Raw genomic sequence first — 20,712 nt, forward strand, 5'->3', positions numbered from 1 at the left:
ATGAAGCCATCCAGATATACAAACACAGACAAAACTTTAATCGAGAAGATGGATTCAGATTGAGCAATAATTAGAAGGACGTGATTAACCACGTCAAGTTTAAACTGCTATGACTCGACAAAACTCCTCCCCCCCCCTCCCGTCCTCCCGTGCATATATGAATTCACAACAGCAAATCATTTTCTCACCTGAAGACGGACGCTTTTGTTGCGACTGAAACGTCGTGTTTTCTTTTGTAATTTTTTCTATCTACGTGACTTTACCGAAAGAACCAGAGAGTATGGTGATGTCATGAACTAGAAGAGTCCTGTGGCCACCGACACCCATGTATAACATCATGTCCTAATAAAGGCATACCCGAGGAATTCCATTTGCGTGGTGGAAGCTTTGAGAAGTGAGAGGGGGGGTGCTGGACTAATTTCCAAATATTAGAGGGGGCACAATCTTCCTCTAGACCAGCAGCAAATAGCTTGATCATATGGCACAGGTAGCTGGCGAAGACTGCTTTCCGAGGTTGACAGTGGGGGGGAGGGGTGTTCTTTCTCGCTAAACGTTTAGCCCCTGAATGTAATATATCTGCTGTTAAACAGACATGAACATCAGCCTTTCTTTATGGACATAGCATGAAGATTTTCTCAGAAGGGTTTGACATAAGTTACAAGGGATATAAAACATATTTTGGGAAAAACTCCATCTTGATTTAATACCACGTTGTGTATATCACATCAGTGTCTGCATATTGCCCACATCCGGACGTATCATTTTGCTATGACTTTGAACGAATAAAGACAAAGCCTGCCCATTAGCCTGGATCAACGACTACGACAAGTGCACTTAGCATCCGCCTATTATGGCCACTAGGCCACTCGGTGGGGTGGTTGGGGCAGTGTGGCTCATGTTCACCATACACCTCCTCAGGGAATTAAACCATGTTTGAGTCGAGGACGGTGGCGTAGTGTGGTTGGCACGGGCCCTGGTACAAGGACTTAAATGGTGCCCCGTGTACAATTCTCCCCCCTCCAGCCCGGGGTACCTGGTGCAGTTGCACCGCCTGTACACTCGATAGCTATGCCACTCCTCAAATGAACATCCAAACAAGGTTCAGATGATGTTTGTTGTGGATCAAATGGATCATGGCCAAATTTGAACCCGGCTTATTGAATTGTAGCCACTGTGTGAGCTACGACAGCACCACTTCCCACTTACAGCATACATACAAATATCAATATCCTTAGCTTTAGAAGCCTCAAATGGCAAGTGCTGATAGAAAGCACCTATTAAGAATGGCACAGCACACAATGTGGATGGTATGACTTTCATCGCATGTGGCTACCTTAATATCCCCAGTGCACCTTTGTCTGCAGACCACACAAGGTGTGTAATTTTAGGCGGATGCTAACCTTGGAAAAGCCCAGGACAAGTTCAGGCACTATTTGCCATTGATGTTAGCTGTGCCCAGGATCTAACTCGGGTAACATGTGCCACCATTTGTCAAAGAGATTGAACAACTTTGCATTCATAGGTCGCTTACATTGCCACAGTAACTAAAAGCAATCTCATCTCAACCATTTAAATGCCCTGCTGCAGCACTGGCCTGCAAACAAGCATTAGTCTGCCAGTAGGATTGTGAAATTAAATAATTTGACACTATATTAAGATATTTTTTCCCCCAATTTTGTCAATAGCCTCTTTTAAGCACCAACAATAACTGAGTGCCTATTTCATCATCAGCAACAAAGAACCAAATTCGATTTGTACATTCCTCTACTTGTTCTGTATGGATTCCCTCTGGGTTCTCCGGTTTCCCCCCATAGCCAAATACATACAACAATGTCAATGGCATTGATCCAACATCCCAATAGAGAATCCTCCCGAAAAATATTCTTGAGGTCTCAGTGTGAATTTCCTGGATAAACGAGTGATTAATTACCATCGATATCAACTTTACTATTAATGAATCTGGCTGGCCATGCCGAATTTTCGGGTTCGCGCAGCGGCGCTAGATTTGGCACACAGTTGTCACGGGCGATCGAGATGGTGCAAGAGGGGTGGCAGCTGCGGCCCAATCGCCTTCACCGTGACAATGCGGCCCACGCCGACCGCATAATGAGATCATGGTGCACATCCTCCGTGGAACTTCGTGTGCATGACTCAGCGACAAAGGAGCTCATTGAAGGCAACATTGTGAAGTGCACTCACTCCAGAATGAGATTATGAGACTCTATATATATAAAGAATATTTCTCCCTCCCTAATTTATTAACAAACTGTTTTAAGCAATAACAATAACCATATGTCTATTATATCATCTGACGAAAATTAACAACAACAAAAATGGGTCGCTGTAAAAACAGCATCCGCTCGGCGGTAACGTTACACTTGTTAAAATCTCTGAAATCCGGACAAGCGGCTGAGAAACGTTTGAAACAAGGTCGAGGATTGAGCTGGGGAGTCTGGCAGCAGCGCAGGTGGACGTAATTAGGGCTGGGTGGGCGTTTAGAGGCCGACCCTGCTGTTTGGCCAAGAGTACATTTGTGGAGGCAGAAAGGAGTGGGGTGTAGGCGGTGCTGGGGTCGGCGGTTTAAAAGGCCTTGACGCTCAACGTTTGATTCTCGTGTGTTTACCAGTACGTGACCCAATCTTAACAGCAGCTCCTTGGAGTCCTTGGCGGCAATGCAGGCGCGGGGCAGTAATGAAGCACCGACATCTGGGTCAATGCCATCGGCACGAGCGAGCTCTGCTTAAGTTTAATAACGATCATAATACTCATCATCAAGGTCCTTTACCTGTCATTGAGCAGGATTGCAATGTGGTTAGAAAGCACTCCATTCGAGTGTGTTTTTTGTTTGCATTTTGACCACAAGCATTGTGGTTAATGCACACGCGATTCCTTGTAAAAAGGTTTCAGTTTTGTTGCCAGAAAAAAGGGGAACGCCCCCCTATTATTAGGCACCACCTCACTGCCAGCCAGTTGGACGTCTCCAGCACACCGTGACTCCATAGTGATGTTGCCGCAATGCAGCCTTCACATTGCTGGAGTGTAGAGGCGTGTGGGCCAGGGGAGTATGAGTAAAGTTCTTAAGCAAATATCCTTCTCATAAGCACACAGCACAGCTAAAAACCAACACAGTGCTACCCAGCACTCACGCAAATGCATTTTGCCAAAGATCAAGATTAAAACTAAACTCTTCTTGTACAGGGTAACTAGAGAGCAGCCCATTCCATTCTAAGGACGCCGCTGAATTTGCCTGTCATAGGTGACTGGTGAGTGTCTGATGAGTGTGTCAGGTGTCACCTGGATGGTGAGTGTCTCGTGAGAGGGTCAGGCAGGTGAGGAGTGTGTGGTGACCGAGTGTTACCACTTGGCTATACTTATGCGATCTAACCCAAAAACCTTTATTATAAATAATAACTTGTTTAAATGCATGCCTATACAGATCACCATACATCAATGGGGATTACCTGTGCGAAGACAATAACAGGTACTGCTATATTCTTGGTTCTTTCGGTAAAATTACGTAGAAGGGAAATGATAAAATAATACAAATATAAACCAATACAAATTCTCACAGAAAAAGGATAAGGACGGAAGAGACCCTTGTCGTCTTCACAACACATATGGTCAAGGCATTGCCACCGACTTCGTGGCATCTAACCATGTTTTTGTGAGAATTTTTATTGTTTGATATTTGTATTATTTTATCATTTCCCTTCTACGTGACTTTAACGAAAGAACCAAGAATATAGCAGTACCTGTTATTGTCTTCGCACAGGTAATCCCCATTAATGTATGGTGATCTATATAGGCATGCATTTGTAGTGGTGGTGTTGACGTGCGCCGACTGTGACAGTGATGGATCACGGGGCGGCGCGAGGTGCGGGGTTGGGCACGCGTTGTGGGCGTGGTGTGGACGCGCGCGCCGGGAGTGACAGATGACGGGGCGGCGCGGCGTGGGTGCTGGGGCACGCTGAGATGTGGGAAAACAGGATCGTAGCCAGCGCCCAGTGATTGGTCGAATAGGATGGGTGCTCGCAGCGACGTCCGCAGGTGGGGTATAAAGGGGGACGCGCGAGAGCACTCGGGGAGAAGTTACCCAGTTGAAGACCAGAAGACGGAGCTGAAGACCTAGTGCCCCGAGACCCCTAGTCCCGCCGTCCTTGTGGGGACCGGGGCCCTGTGTGGCTCGGGGGCGAGACTGTGGGACCCAGGGTCCGACGCCCACGTGGGTCGGGCTGGGGACCCACAGTCAAGACGGACACCCCGGGCAGGGAGTGTCCCGAGTAGCTCAGTGGGCGTTAGTCGCCAGGGTAGCTAAGTGGGTGTTGGTCACCCGAGTAGCTCAGAGGCGTTAGTCGCCGAGTAGCTAAGTGGGTGTTGGTCACCCGAGTAGCTCAGTGGGCGTTAGTCGCCGAGTAGCTAAGTGGGTGTTGGTCACCCGAGTAGCTCAGTGGGCGTTAGTCGCCAGGGTAGCTAAGTGGGTGTTTGTCACCCGAGATACTAAGTGGGTGTTTGTCACCCGAGATACTAAGTGGGTGGTTGTCACCCGAGATACAAAGTAGGTGTTAGTCACCTGTGAACGAGTTTGGTAAAATAAAGAGTGTGTTACCCGTGAAGTCGTCTCCCGCCGAGTTACTACATTACACATTTAAACAAGTTATTATTTATAATAAAGGTTTTTGGGTTAGATCGCATAAGTATAAATGTGTCGTAACCCTCCACCACCCGACACAGCCAATTAGGAAGGGATTTGTCACGTAAACAACACACCAAATAGTTACTACTTCAGCCCACCGGTGTGTTGGAGAGTAAATCCACAACATTTACAATTTGAGTAGTACGATGTTTCGCTGGTAATTACATCCAGCATCATTGGGCGATTTGCCAGAATAGTGAAGCAATCCACCAGCTTCCGGTCTGAAATAGAGCAGGACGATGTCATCACTGAACCCAATCAGGTGCAGAGATCAGAGGCGGAGGAGGGGTTATTGTAATTATATAATAGATTAGTAATCAGTTAATTCGTATGTGTTTCCTCTATAAAGAATTGTAATTGTAAGATGTATTACTTAATAATACGCTTCCAGGCCGCACTAAGCCTGTAGCTGTCCAAGCGGTTAAAATGATATTTGTATTTCTCTCAATTTCAATGGAATCTCGAATTAGTCTTGGCCAGTAGTAACTAGTTTGCACAGAACTTCAACATTATCAAGTCAATTGAGTGCCCCTGTTGGCACACGTGTTCTGCCATGGCCGACAGTTGTATTCAGACAAACTCTGCTCATAAAGCTAATCAATTAGCGCCCTTGTTTATTCAGGAAAGACACACCGAGCCTTAAGACAAATTTTCAGGAGAGTCCTGCATGTTAATGTTTTGAAAATGTTTGTATATATGTATGTTGCACTTCTTTCTACCGTCTGTAACCAGCCATGCTAATCGGAGGTGCGGGGGAAGGACAACAAACTAAACACAAAAAGCAGTTCTAAATAAATTATTTTTCAATCCAGGTTTAAAATAATGCCATTTATAAATATTTGGCATTTGGAAATAAAGTGGAGTGTCCAGAGAAAACCCACGAGTATGAGGGGTTAACAATCACAGCCCCACACAGATATATGAAAAGGATCCATTGCTGTACTGCCATATCCTAAACACCCCACAGCTCAAGCCTACAACACCTGGTATTGCCAGCAGTCTCCCAGCTAAGTATCAACGAGGCTCACTCCTGATTTGGCTTCCGAAATATGACGAGACTGGGCGCAGAGTTATTTTATTGTGGAATTGAAAATACAGCACTCGCCAGTGTTTTATATTCAGGGCCCCTTGTGGCCAGCCCTGCACTCCACTCTGCTGCGGCCACCCGTCCTTACTGGTCAAACATAAGCCAACATAAAGGGTCCCTAAGGGCCGATGTAACACAGAACTACGCTGTGTTGTATTATTAATGTCTTCTGTTTGTATTCTTTGGTTCTTTCGGTAGTCACGTAGATAGAAAAATAATAATAAAGTGAATAAAAAATGATGAAAATAAAAAAACATTAATGTAGACTGTAGCCTGGTTCTTAACCTGAATGAGCGTATTGGCAGTCTATAATGTAGACTTATTCTTGGTTCTTTCAGTGATAAAAAATAAAATAAATAAAATAAAAAATAAAAACCACAACGTTTCGATCATTACACAAGCACTCGTCTTCAGGAGGAAAGAGGGAGATGGTCACCTAAGGCAACCGTTTAAAAAGGTTTAAAAAATGGGCGTGGCACAAGAGCTCCTACGGCACAACAAAGTGGGCGGGGCATATGTGCCCTGGGGTCAGAGAGCACCAATGTGAAGCACGGAACATGCAGTGCCACAAAACGCCTCGGTGTCAGAACGAAGTAGGCGAGGCACGTGTGCCCTGGGGCAAGACAACAAGAAAACGACACAAATCAAGTCATGACTTGACCTGTGCTCCCCCGACGAGAAAACACAAATCAACTCACGACCCAAAGTGGTTGATGACATCTTTCCAATGATTGCCGAGTTCATAACCATCCTCTCGGTTGAAATTGTGTCTGTGTCTGTATATATGGATGGCTTCACGAACGAATCTTTGTTGATAGCCAGTAGGCTTGCAAAGTACCATCGTCTTAGAGAAATACATTTTGTGTGAGCCAGCCGCATTAAAATAATGATCCGCCACGGCAGAAGTATTGGTCCTACCGTGTTTCAAATCTGCCTTATGCTCTCGAACACGGTCCGAGACATGTCGCTTAGTTTCCCCAATGTAACTGCTGCCACAGATAAAGCTTAGTTTGTAGACGCCAGGATATTTCATGTTAGGAATCTTGTCCTTCACAGGTGGGATCAGATCACGAATTTTATGTACTGTGTTAAATCGGACCAGAATTTTGTGTTTGTTCATGATTTTGGAAATCTATTTGGTTACCCCTGCTATGTATGGCAAGGTGATGGTTTTGATTGGATCCTCAGATGGCTCCTTCCTCCCGGTTGGGGTGATGGCTTTGCGGATTATGTAGTCAGAATATCCATTCGCCTTGAGAGATTGATGTACGTGTTTGAGTTCACTGGTTAGGTGTTCATGGTCGGAGATACATTGAGCTCTATGGTGTAGCATTTTGATGAGGGAATTATTCTGGGATGGATGGTGGCAGGAATCAGGTTTTAGGTAGGCGTCAGTATGGGTTACTTTCCTGTAGACAGAATGGCACATTGAGCCATCTGGTTGCTTTTTGATTAGGACATCCAAGAAAGGTAGCATGCCATCCTCTTCTACCTCCATGGTGAATTTGATGGCTGGGTGTATGGAATTGATGTGGTTGAGGAATTGGTTCAGAGCCGGTCGGCCATGTGGCCAGATGACAAACGTGTTATCCACGTACCTCTTCCACAAGGGCGGGCGTAGAGTGGATGCCTGGATGGCGTCCGTCTCAAATTTTTCCATGAAAATATTGGCTACAACCGGAGATAAGGGAGAACCCATTGGGGAGCCTTCAGTTTGTTTGTAGAATGTTCCATTCCAGGTAAAGTATGTATTGGTGAGGCAGTGTCTCACCAGGGCCGGTACATCAGCATTCAATCCTTGTTGGACCAAATCTTCAATGATTGCAATTGTATCGGGCACAGGAACTTTGGTGAACAAAGAAACTACATCAAAACTAACGATCAAATCACCTGGGGACAGTGAGATGTCCTTAATTGACGATACCAGGTGAGCTGAGTACAGAAGAGGTGGTCTTACCAGTGAATGGCTGCAAGGTCTTAGACAGATATCGGGTAGCTGGTAGGTGGGTGAGCCAGTGGTGGAGACGATGGGACGAAGGGGGTGTGCCTTCTTTATGGATTTTTGGTAAGCCATATAATCTGGCCGGTCGAGCAGCAGAAGGTTTTAAGGAAAACCGTTTGGTCTGTTCAATTAATGAAGCTGAATTAGTGATGATACCATTCGTTTTTGTAACGAGGTTGCTGGTGGGATCTCTTTTTGATTTTTGTGTAGCTGCCATCATTAAGTAGGTCCTGAATTTTGTGATTGTACACAGTATTGTCCATGATGACTGTGGCATTGCCCTTGTCGGCTGAGAGGATGACGATATCATCCCTCTTTTTCAACTGAGATAACTCAAAACGCTCATCCTTACTGATGTTACTGGCTGGAATCTTAGCACTTTTGAGGGTTGTAAAGATTTCAGATCTTGTCACGTCTGCAGTGATGTGTCCCAAGCACCTTAAGAGCTACATCGACCTGGGCAATAATGTCATCCACTGGTATATCTTTGGGGGTGACTGCGAAGTTCAACCCTTTACCCAAAACCGACTTTAGACCATTGGAAATTGGGCTATTACTCAGATTAATAACAACCTTGTCAACGTCTAGCTTTCTTAATGTGTGAAAGGAGGTTGAACTTGGAAATCAGGTTATCTTTACATTTAGCTGACATTGTAGCAGCTGATGAAGCAGTCATGTTATCTATATGTTCCCAATTAGATATAGACATTTTTTCTGTCAAGAGTGTCTTTTATTTGTTTATTTACTTTATTTTGTTTTATGTGACTTTACCGAAATAACCAAAGAATATGAATTCCTGCAGTCACGAAAGTTTTAAGTCAAAATTCTTCCGTTTGTATTCCAGTGTTTTCTCTATTTCAAGGTGGCAAAGTTTGGCATCTTGAGTCTTATGGTTATGGAAACATTTTACAGCCCCTTTATAGATCCACACTGCTGGGATGAAGGCCTCCCAATGCCGTTGACTTTAGGGGATCGTTTGACCATCCTACACCAGACCCGGTTGGTGCCGATTGGTGAAGAGGGTAGAGAGGCCACTCTATTTTTGGCTGACACTTCCACGCTGGCCACACGTCTTGGAAGAGGTGGGAGTATTCAGTGTACCCCACCACACGCGTGACCTGCCGATTGACTAACTGCGGTTTAACCATTTATACTCCTCGGTGGGCACAGGTGGTGCGGGGGGTGGTGGGGGGCGGGATTTAATAAACTTGCCCAAGACCGGTTCAGACATCACTCGCCACTGATGTCAGGCCGAGGAATCGAACTTCAGGCGCCGGGTTCAGAGCGAGGTTGCCACCGTGCTCTAAGCACTGTGCCAACCGCTCCACCCCAAGTCTTAGAAGGCCCCTTGCATTGTATAAAACAACGATCGCCATTCAAGACCACCGCCAGACACCGGTACAGTGTGCGCTACAAAAATACGAGGACAAAGAACAATGAGGCGGGAGGCGGGGGGGCAGTGGCTGCATGGGTAAGGGGGGGCAGCAAATAAATACCTTGCCAACAGCGTGACTCCAACTGGCGTGTGGTGGGGGCGGTGCGCCACCACCGCACGTGGAGCCGGTTTGCCGTGATGTGCACGTGAGCAGTGATAATATAATCACTGCGCCTCCAACGGGCACTGCTGAAGCTTACTTGCTAGCACCAGTGCACGTGCACCTCAGTGTACCAATAACAATGTATTTTATTTGCCTGTGAAAGCTTAAATGAGGCACAAGAAACATGTTCTGAAAAAGACGTTTGAGATTCTACAAAGTTTTTTCACTTCTTACATATATGCTTGGATGATATAATTGTTTCTTCAGGTTGGTCCTGTTTGGGGTGATTGAATGAGGTGGTTAACTGAACTTCTATCTATATGTAATAAACGACTCGGTCAGGCTTTCTTGGTCTCCGCTGTGTCGTTTATTTAGGTTCTTCGTATCACACCCCGCTGGTCCGGACCTGCGCAGACTCCGTGCGCGCCCCGCGCACGCTCCGTGTGGCCGCTCCGCTCTCTCCGTGTGCCCCACACACTCCGCTAGTCACTCACTAGCCACGTGTGCCCCGCACACTCGGCTAGTCACTCAAAAGCCACGTGTGCCCCGCACACTCTGCTAGTCACTCACTAGCCACGTGTGCCCCGCACACTCTGCTAGCCCTGTCTACCCCACGCACCCCACGTGGCAGATGGCGCCGCTCCACCACGTGGCAGATGGCGCCATCTCCCCCACTGCCCAGCGTGGCTTCCCCTATTCTCGCTCCGTTCCAACTCCCGATCTCTTCCGGCTCTCCCCTTATATCCTTCCCATCACGTGACCCCTGACTCCTCCTTCCCGTACTGCCCCCGTCTCCCATTGGAGCCGAGATGAGCAGTGGCTCCTCCCACACGCTCCATCGACCCGGCTACGCCCCCCAATGCTCCGGCCCGCGTGATTGGCGCGGAGGCCAACAACCACCCTGTTTATGCTCGCATTACATGACCCCCCCCCTGATGAAAAAGCCAGCCGTCCCCGGCTGCAACAGAACAATAATAATGCGAGCAAAACATAACAGTCAGGACTCACAAGACACAACGGAGATTAGAACAACAACAATTAACGAAAGGGAAGGGACTTTGAACGAGTGCGGGTCGCCGGCCCGTCCTGCACGGGGCCCGGCCCCCGCACCGACCGTGATCTGGACAGGGTTTTAGGAGCGGCGGAACCAGAACCGTCCGCCGCTGGTGGAGGCCTGTCATTCCCAGCGTCTCGTTCCCCAGAGAGGCCCGTCATCGGGGCCTCCTGCAACTGCACCCGCGGCGGGGTTGGAAGGGCAGCGGGGTCAAGTGTCCCCGTCGCCGTGGTAGGCCCACCCGGTGCAGGAATCCCTGTGTCCGGCAGGATCACAGCTGTCGTGGTGGATTTTCCCGCGTCGCGTTCCCGGCAGGGGCCTCCGGCTGGAACGGCGGCCGAGAGCGACCCCAACACTCCCTGGCGAAGTGCCCCCGACGGCCGCAGTGGAAGCACGACGAGTCGGCTCGTCGTCCGGCACCCCCTCTATCTTGCCGAGCCCGCAACGGTGGGCCCGAGCGCAATTCCGCTCCCCCTCGAGCAGGCCACTGGGTCGATGTTACCGCCAGCTCCTCAGGCCCCTTCTCGTTCCGTACATAGACGGCTTTGGACGGATCCCACCCGGTGGCACCACCTTCGACTTTGGGGCTCCCCGTCCAGGCCGTCACCTGCTTCCACTGGCGTAGGTTGAATTGCGCGTCCAAGCACTTAGCCGCTATCCGGGAGGTCAGCTGCTCATGGCCGCACACCGGCATGGGGATGCCCAAATCCCTGGACAGCTCCAACATCTTGCCCAATATTGAAGGCTCCAGCAAGTCGGGCTCCGTGTCCGGATATGCGGCCATAGCCAGCTCCAACACAGCGCCCCGGAAAGCCACTGGGCATTCTTCTGGTGCCCGTTGCCGCTGCACAAATCTGCGATGTGCGTCGTCCGGAGGCTCATAAGCCTCCGCCATTTCCTCGAACACTCCCTTCAGCGTCGTCTTCTTCGCGGCCTTGATGGAACAGAAGAATCTGACAGACTCGTCGTCCAGGAGCTTCGGCAGGACCTCCAGGGCTTCCACATCCGTCCACTTGGCGGATCGGACCGCCGCCTCAAAACGGCAGGCGAATGCACTCCAATCCCCGCCGATTAAGAATTCCTTAACCGTCATCAGACGATGGCTGCGGGTCCCCGAGTCGCCGTTTCCCGCTGCAGGTGTTCCACGCGATAGCGACAAGATGGCGTCTCCATGCGGCGGGGGCAAGATGGCGGCTTCCCGCGGTGAAGGCGACAAAATGGCGGCTTCCCGTGGTGGAGGCGACAAGATGGCGGCTTCCCGCCGTTCGTCCCCGACCACGCCCAAGATGGCGGCGTCGTGCCGCGTGTCGGAGAGGGCGGGAAGCGTCGCACAGGCCCCAATGGCGGACGGCTCGGCCCCACTCGAAGGCTCCCCGCTTAGGCGATCCGACATCGTCGCTGGCGACACCAGGGTGAGTAATTGCAGCAGAACGGCCCGCAGCGAATCCAGCTGGACTGCGACGTGTCGCCAGCCGTCCTCGACGCCCGTCGGCATAGGCGGTCCGGCCGCACCGACGACATCCTGTACTCCTGGCGTGTCGCTCGCCGCCGCTTCGCCCACGCCTTCCATGGTCGGGACTGCCACCGCCGGAGGAAGATCCTCTTCGTCTTCTGAAGATGGTGCCGGTATATTCTTTTTCTTGAGGTGTTTAGACATCACGTTCCACTTCTGAACCCAGTGTAATAAACGACCCGGTCAGGCTTTCTTGGTCTCCGCTGTGTCGTTTATTTAGGTTCTTCGTATCGCACCCCGCTGGTCCTCGGTCGGACCTGCGCAGACTCCACGCGCGCACCGCGCACGCTCCGTGTGGCCGCTCCGCTCTCTCAGTGTGCCCCGCACACGCCGCCAGCCACACCGCTCGCTCCGTGTGCCCCGCACACTCCGCTAGTCACTCACTAGCCACGTGTGCCCCGCACACTCGGCTAGTCACTCACTAGCCACGTGTGACCCGCACACCCTGCTAGCCCTCACACTCTGCTAGCCCCGTCTACCCCATGCACCCCACGTGGCAGATGGCGCCGCTCCACCACGTGGCAGATGGCGCCATCTCCCCCACTGCCCAGCGTGGCTTCCCCTATTCTCGCTCCATTCCAACTCCCGATCTCTTCCGGCTCTCCCCTTATATCCTTCCCATCATGTGACCCCTGACTCCTCCTTCCCGTACTGACCCCGTCTCCCATTGGAGCCGAGATGAGCAGTGGCTCCTCCCACACGCTCCGTCGACCCGGCTACGCCCCTCCAATGCTCCGGCCCACGTGATTGGCAAGGAGGCCAACAACCACCCTGTTTATGCTCGCATTACATATACAAAGCACGCATTTGGCAAAAGTTGGAATTCTGTTGTCATAGCCAGGGTGAACCACCCAGTTCATAGCTCACTGCACTTTATTGATGATCCGACACTCACCGATTCACTCCAGTTACTCACTCATCGGCGGTCAGTGGCATCCTTACTCTTTGGTCGCTACTACAATTGTTGCTGTTGTCATGAACTTCACTCCTGGAGTCCTGCACCCACGTGGAGGACTCCAGGGTGACTCAGCCTACCAGTGACTGTTTTGTCTCAGCCGTACTGTGTTCAACCACCACCACCACCACACTGCAGATCAGAACACTTCTCTTTCCGCTTCTTTCTCCACCCCGTTCAACTTTTTATTCTTCCCATCGTCTCTATTCCCAAGCTATTATCACCTTGCTCAAATGAAAAAAATACGCAAATTATTGTACCTTCAAAGATGCTTTTTATTGCTGGTTTATTGCTGGTGTTTTGAGATGTTGGGTCTCGTACGCGGTAATCATAACAAAAAACACAAAAAGCGTGAAGCTTGTATGCCTTTTAGTGAGCGCATCGAAGCACAGACCTGAGCACACCATCAAAACAGAAATACCACATAGAGCTGCATAGAGGCAATAGCTCAGTAACCACCGTCTCCTGGCGGCAATGCAAGGCCGAGTGGTTATTAAAGCAATACATCTCTCAGTGCCCACAGTGTCTCACTCCATGGTGCCATGTGATTACCCAAACGCGGAGAGGGTCCACGTGTTGAGTGCTGTCGTCAGGTGCAGCGGATTATACGACAGAGCAACCTGGGCACTGAATACATCACCGGGTTTGACACCACAGAGTCAATCCCAGTCATACACACTCCAATTTGTTTTCAGGTCGTTCTGCCCGCGTGTTGTCTGGTATAACTTCTGACATTAGGCTCCAGGTGCTGGGGAGCTTCAATTCACAGTTCCTGAAGAATCTCCCAACACGTGAAGTGAAACATCGTGAAAAGCAACACGCGGTACAACCCAAAAGCAACATCTACCTGGAAGAGAGGCTCTCTCTCTCCGACTGACCAACCAACTCATGGAACAACCCTCAGTGTTACCGAAGGACGCTCGAACCACGTGTCAGTATGCAGAGGGCCTCCGATGGCTTTCAAATGTATTTAGAGTTCCCTGCACTGGGTAAAGTAAATACCTAAATTTTAGGTGCCAGTTTAGTTTGTAGGGGATAGTCAAAACTGCATGAGCCCTTTAAAAGTACTGCCGCATGTATCTCATTCAGGAAGGTGTCATTGAGTCTCAAGACACGTTTTCAGGAGGGTCCTGGAATAGTGTTCGGTCAATTACTTTTGTGAAGGAGTGTTAGCGTGTGGAAGGAAACACAGTACAAAGAGTACAGATGCAATCAAACATTACAAACAAAAACTAATACATTCTCGAACCAAATCATAACTTAACAAGGAAATGTCATTCTCACCACGTGTGGGAGTGAGAATTATAACTTTGCCGAGTTGGCACAGTAAGCATATGGGGCCCTGAAGGACAGGCATCTTAAATCTTGACTTAAAGCTTTCATTAATGCATTCTCACAAACATGAAAACCCATCGCACACAGCTGTGCCGCAGGGTTTCCTGAACGGCTCGGCACGGTTTGGGTCTCAACGCGCGGTTCCACCGGCTTGGCCCTCACCACTAGTACCCCCACCCTTCCCCTCCCCCTTCCCTCCTCAGCAGGAGGGGAGCAATTGTAATAATTTTCAAACACGGTTTAATGCATGCTTGGGGCAGCTTACATCATCGCAAGCCGACACCTATTATTTATGTTTTTTCGGCCATGTTATTTAAATCGGTCAATTTTGCATATGCAAGATACACCCTGTGAATGGCGGACGTCTCTTCCACACTGGCCCCACAATGTCACTACTGGAAAGCGTGAAGCCCCCTTGGTAAAGCGAGCCATGAGGCCCAGTACTAGCGGGCCACATGTCCCGATTACAGCTCGCTCGGCCTGATAATGCTGCAGTGGAAATCTGGGCTTGGCCCACTTACTCAGTTAGTGAACCAGGTCGGCCCACTCTTAAGTGGTCACGGGAACGAAGCATCAGGAAGCTCGTGGTTGCCTTAACGGTGTAGCTGCTGCTCCATCAATACGTTGACTAGCCACGGTGTGAAAAATCACCCAGCAGCTTCACATTCTTTGGGAGCAAATGCCTGAGTGCCAAACCGCACACACCCAAACCAACCTATGCGTTTCCCACACACACGACCACAGTACAGTACACCAAACAAAAAGCGCTCTGTGTGAATGTTACGCGAGCTCAAATCCCAGTTGGGTCAAACACTGTACAGTCACTGTGGACAGGTTAAATTTTACTTCTGATCACAGCCCTATTTATCTACAATTCTAATGAGTGACCCAGCTGCTGATGGAACAGCCAATGGGGGTTTCAAGAGGCGGGGTTAAGGCTAATAGAAATTACATCTATTTGACTGTGAACCCTGATTATAAGGCGTTGCTAGTAGTTCAATTGGGCTGAACTTGAAACGACATCTAAAATAATGTATTTTCAGGTTGAGAGCAATTTCGACGTAATTATATCTTTCCCAACTGCGAAAGTTTTACAAGAATGTTTAATGACGCGTGACAAAGCAAGAGTTTCCTTCACCCAGTGTGACCTACAAAATATACTGCTTAATGGTTTCTTCACCAGCGTGGAATACACTCTCATTGATAGGGTTGCCACTTCTAAAGTACAAACAAAAACCAGGACACAACATTGGAAGAAGAATATCTCAGTGCCAGTTGAAGGGAGGACTAAATGTACATGCAGTGTCTTGATAGGTGTATTATTATGCAAATGAAAAATAACTGGGAATATTGAATGTCCCAGGAAGTATTGCAATTTCTAGGGGGAGCAGCTGCCTCAAAAAGATGATGACGACTCAGCGATCGCTTGACGATGGCCACGTGCTAAAATTACGCACGGCTGTCCCGCGCGCCAGTGAAGTTCGTACAAACCCCGGAGAAATGATCAGCCGAGGAGGACTGCTCAAGGCAACCGTAGGTCTACGTGGCTTCCGCGGATTTTGCCCTGACCCTGCCCGCAGCCCAGCAGGAGACAAGAGGCTCCAATGTCAGCCACAAAGGCGGGTTTGTACCGCACAAGAGACGCTACTGTAACTGCAGAAAAAAGGCGAGCGTTCTGGCACATAATTCTGTGTGTGGCATGCATGTTTGCCTGTGCGTGTTGCTTTGTGTGCATATGGGAGTGGTAGAATAGCGGTTAGCGCACTCCGCTATGAACCTCACACCCCAAGTTAGATTCCCTGCCATGGTCAACATCAGTGGCAATTATTAGAACCGGTCCTGAGCCTCCCCATTGGATAAACTCAGTATCTGATGTGGTATGTAAACATCAGTCGGTCAAATTTCGATTTAAAGCTTTCTTGACTGCAGGGATTCATATTATTGGTTCTTTCGGTAAAGTCACATAAAAGGAAAAAGAAATGTACAAAATTCTCATGCTTCGATTGCAACACAGATTTGAAAAAAATATTTTTTCAAATCTTCTTGCTGTGGTTTTCACACCTGATGATGATTGCTTTCGTTGCAATCGAAACGTCGTGAGAATGTTATTGTTTTATTTTTATTATTTTATTATATGCCTTTTACATGACTTTACCGAAAGAGCCAAGAATATCAGTCGGTCAGTCAGCTAGGAAGCTCTTTTTCCATGGCGATCTCAGCACTGGGGAGATAAAGTGTGTGGTGCTAGCCACACCACCCCTTTGTGCGCCATGCTAGCCTTCATCGTTGTTCGCAAACAGCACTTGCCCCAACACAGTCTGTACAACTATACAGGGGATGTTTGTGTTTTGTGTGTATGCGAGGCAAGTAATGTTATACAATCCCAGCTGCCTGGGGTTGAATTTTCGGCATGATGCACAACACAAGCGCCAAGTAGCTTCTGAACCCAACCTGGGCCTCTACAAGACCAACACAGTATGAAATGATTATTCTGTGCAGCACGGTCAATATCAGTACTGGGGTTACACAAAGGCATCCAGGCACATTGGGTTGTAATGTCACCATCCTCCTTGCATGCTGTGATGGTCTTAATTGATGTTTGCTAACAGTACTTTACCGTACCATGTTATAAAACTTCTTAACAGAGGAAAGGGCCATATTTGGCAAGTACATCACCAAACGTTGCTTGTGATGCAATATCATCTATTCATGTGGGAGAGTCTCACAGGATTCCAAGGTTCTTTCTCAGGAACATCTTGCATTGAGCGGTTCAGTCAATTCCATTGATGAGCGTTTTGTATCTAGAAGAAGATCAGCATACCGAGAAAAAGCCCAAGCATACGATGACAAAAACGTGCAAAAGCCTGCACAGACAGGTTCATAAACTCACTCACTCTACTGTTATCTGCTACACAATCTACTGGCCCAACAGAGGCCAGTGTATTCACAAATTTATACTAATTTAATCAACCCTGGCGGAATGATTCACCAAGTCGATCCACTTTCAGGATGTGAACCAGCAGAGTCAAGCACCCTGCCGTGGTGATGCGTTGAACACCCCTACTCCAATCCAACGCTGAAGGGAGGAGGCATCCTTCCAAAGAGCTCAGACGTTTCCATGGAACTTATTCAGATGGAACGTACACAGTAGCAGCAGCCAGCCCTCGCCATATGCTTCACCGGGGATATAGGTAAGTCTGCACCACAATGAAAGCAAGTATTTTCACAGCGGCTCAATTACTACCACACCCAGTGTCACTGACAGGTAAACACAGGTTGTGAATACACACAGGGAGGCTGGGAATGTGAACACCCATGACAACATACGGGGCAAAGCATAATTTTATCTAATAAGCAAGGAGGAACTTCTACTACGACAACGAGATCATAGTCATCATCATTATAAGGCATATCAACTCACTGCTGGATGAAGGCCTCCCAAAGCCTATCATCATCTCTCGTCTCCACCACAGAAGACATGAAATACAATTTGTGTGCAGGCCCTGGTCGGAAAGCTACGTTGCGGATCCATGAGAGATGGCAATAGTGTGGGGAGGCCTTCATCCAGGAGTCGATTGATGAAGGCTGATGTTGAGTGTGATCTTCCGTCTGCATTGGAAAAGTCTTACTTGCTCATAAAAGGCCGGTGTCCCCAAATTTGTTAAACATCCGCTGCGTCTTCATTGAAGAACCCAGAGCGAATTTACGGTCACAGAGATGTGTCACAGAGAAGTGTCTGATAAGACAACGTCTAGGTCACACAAACATGTGAACAAATAAGTCAAAGCATGTTAGATTATGAATATGAAATCAAATTGAAATATTAAACAATATACAAAATTTAGCAACACGTTAATAATAAACGATGCACCTAGTGGATGTTCTGCTGATAAAAATTGCATGAGAGTTTTCAGCGTTCGCTATTTACGTGCAAAAACTGGTTTACGTTATTACAATTACGCACATAAACATTGATTTACTCACATTAGGCAGCAAATAAAATATTCAAAAACATGCTAAAATGGTCCGATGTATTTCAGAGATTGTACATAACAGCACTATTTTTTTGTTCGCCCAGATATAATGATTGCGATGAAAACATAACAATGGAGCAGACAGAACTGTCTCCTTAAATTGGACACGGTCACACATCGTTACCGAGGAGCGCCGCTAACCAGCACAGTTAAAGTAACAATGTCTTGCCCAATAGACAGGCCAAGGCTGCTGCTGTACAGGGTGGTCTAGATGTTTTGTGGTCCTCAATTAATTGACCTCTGGCATATTTTTCCTTTGAATATTAATTTCTGTTTTAAATAAACCTTTCTTGAAAAGTATGAAGTTTTAGAGAATAAAAATGGGGGTCAGAAGACATGTGGATCACTCTGTACAATGAGCTTGTTTCTCCATACACCATCGCTTGTGCGCGCTCGGCAAAAATACGGCTAAATACGCCCGTCGGTCAGTCAGAGCTGATGAACGCGGGTGGGGTAAAGTGTGGGTGCGCCAAGAAATTAAAAGTACATAAATCTAAGCATGGATAGATGCGTGCTGCAGACTAGGTTTAGAGCCAAGAGGATGAGCATATGCATGAGAGAACACACGCAGGTCAATGGCATCGTTCAAACTGTAGGAAAAATAAGTGGGGGGCTTGGACAGGCAGGACATGTCGCCGAAAGGAATGATGGCGAACGGTCAAGAATAATGACATAATGGCGGCCAAAAGGACGTCAGCCGTGGGGATGGAGCAATGAGGTCAGCTCGTCTGCAGGTGCTAGGTGGATTGTTATATTGCACGATCGTGGGAGATGGTGGCGGCTTGGGGACAACCTTCATCCAACAGTGGATTGATCATGGCCGATGATGATAATGAAAGTGTGAGTCGCCTCACGGACATACACCTTTGGGAATGTGCAGTATTTAGTTTGTCACCTAATTTTACATGCTGGCTTTAACAGGTGCTCGCTAACAACACTTGTGGTTGTAGCTAGTTGCTTTTGATCACCCATGGGGACTCTCAGTCTGTGGTGACATTAACACTGTGTGTAATCATAGCAGCCTATAGCACACAGCATGTGCCACTGTTTAATAGGAACGGCGAAACTGAAGATCAGCTGGGACAGTAGCAGCCTCTATGATCATCATCATCACCATCATATTAATTGCTGTGCTTAAATGAGCATTGGAGAGTGTTCACGTCTGCTGAATGTCTTCAACCACTGGTTACAATTCCATGTTGCTGTTGAAGGGCCCAGTCTGCTCATAGGCACCCCACTCTTGATTATCTTGCACCGAGCAGTGCAGACTCGCTAGATGGTACCTATTTTAAACACCACTGAAGGATGATGTTCAAGTCAGCATTGGGTGGGGGAGACTGACGCCAGAGAGACTGTGCGATCCATTTTCTGTGAGGCGATGTGAATTGTGCATTATCTCACTTATTTGCACTACTGAATATCTTCACTTTTGAACAACACTGGTTAAGTTACAGCTCACCGTTATGTAACTAAATACTAAGTAAGGGAAGTCAGCTTGCCTATCCCTTGTACATGAGAACTGATGTATCACTGGACTGTCACCTGGCCACATAGGAGTCCGCCTAACTTACGGTCTGCCTGCCCCACGACCTACCTACGGACAGTCCCTCCCTGCCACAAATCGATCCATTGTCACAATTCGGTCACAATATGATACCAAGCATCTATTTTGTGTTTACTTGTTTGTATTGTCCGTCTCATACATTCCACAATTTTGTCGCACATAACATGCTGACATTGTAAACTTTTCGTAATGGCATGCCTCAATACGTGTTATCATCGCAACTCCAATTAACACGGTTGACTACGTACGGTGCGAAAGATGTTCAACATACACACATACATCACCATCAGCAGCCAATGTCTATCCACTGCTACACAAAGGCCCCTTCACGCCGTTAGCATCTCTAACAGTTTAGTGCTGCTACCATCCATCTCGCGTGTACCGTCAGCGAATCTGTTTGAATCCATGAATAGTAAACCATGATGACCACCCACCCACCAACCAACCAAAATACGTGCGATCTGTTATAGCAATACCGGCAATATTAAAGTGTTATAAAAGAAAGCACACCGATCGTTACAAAGGACCCGACTGTACACCTGGGCGTTACTGCGGCGCGTGCGCCCACTGTGTGTGTGTGTGTTTTGGGAAACACATTTATAGGCTGCAAAGCATTCTCCTGCTCCTATTCATCGTGTTGGGCAGGGTCATTCCCAGCGCAGCTGCTGCGCTTTTGGATTAGCGTATAAATGTGCAGTCTGTAATGACTTGCTCACGCCACTGCCAGCAGACAGGCCTCCACAACTGCAGGCAGAAAAGGGCCTCAAGAGAGCTCCCTCTGGGGTGTATGTTGGCCTTCTCTTTCACACTGACCAGACGTTCTTGAAAGAAGTGGTAGTTACCCACATTTTACCCCACTGTGGTGGACAGAGGGGGGGAGGCGGGGGCAGGGAGATTTCACAAACTCGACCCCTCAGCTTCGCTTCACACACTGTGT

The 20,712-nt window shown here is 48.2% G+C and overlaps 1 protein-coding gene and 1 non-coding gene across 8 annotated transcripts in view; one reads left to right on the plus strand and one right to left on the minus strand.

Moving 5' to 3' along the window:
• The window catches only part of LOC144728751 (signal-induced proliferation-associated 1-like protein 1), a 150,661-nt gene that overhangs the window by 90,321 nt on the left and 39,628 nt on the right, over positions 1-20,712 (minus strand). The window lies entirely within an intron of this gene.
• On the plus strand, positions 3,578-3,666 carry LOC144728999 (U6atac minor spliceosomal RNA). Its single transcript, XR_013587610.1, has one exon. It is a non-coding gene; the product is annotated as a U6atac minor spliceosomal RNA (small nuclear RNA).

The sequence above is a fragment of the Lampetra planeri genome, chromosome 30 (genome assembly GCF_965212315.1).
Source record: "Lampetra planeri chromosome 30, kcLamPlan1.2.h2, whole genome shotgun sequence".
Lineage (NCBI taxonomy): Eukaryota > Metazoa > Chordata > Hyperoartia > Petromyzontiformes > Petromyzontidae > Lampetra > Lampetra planeri.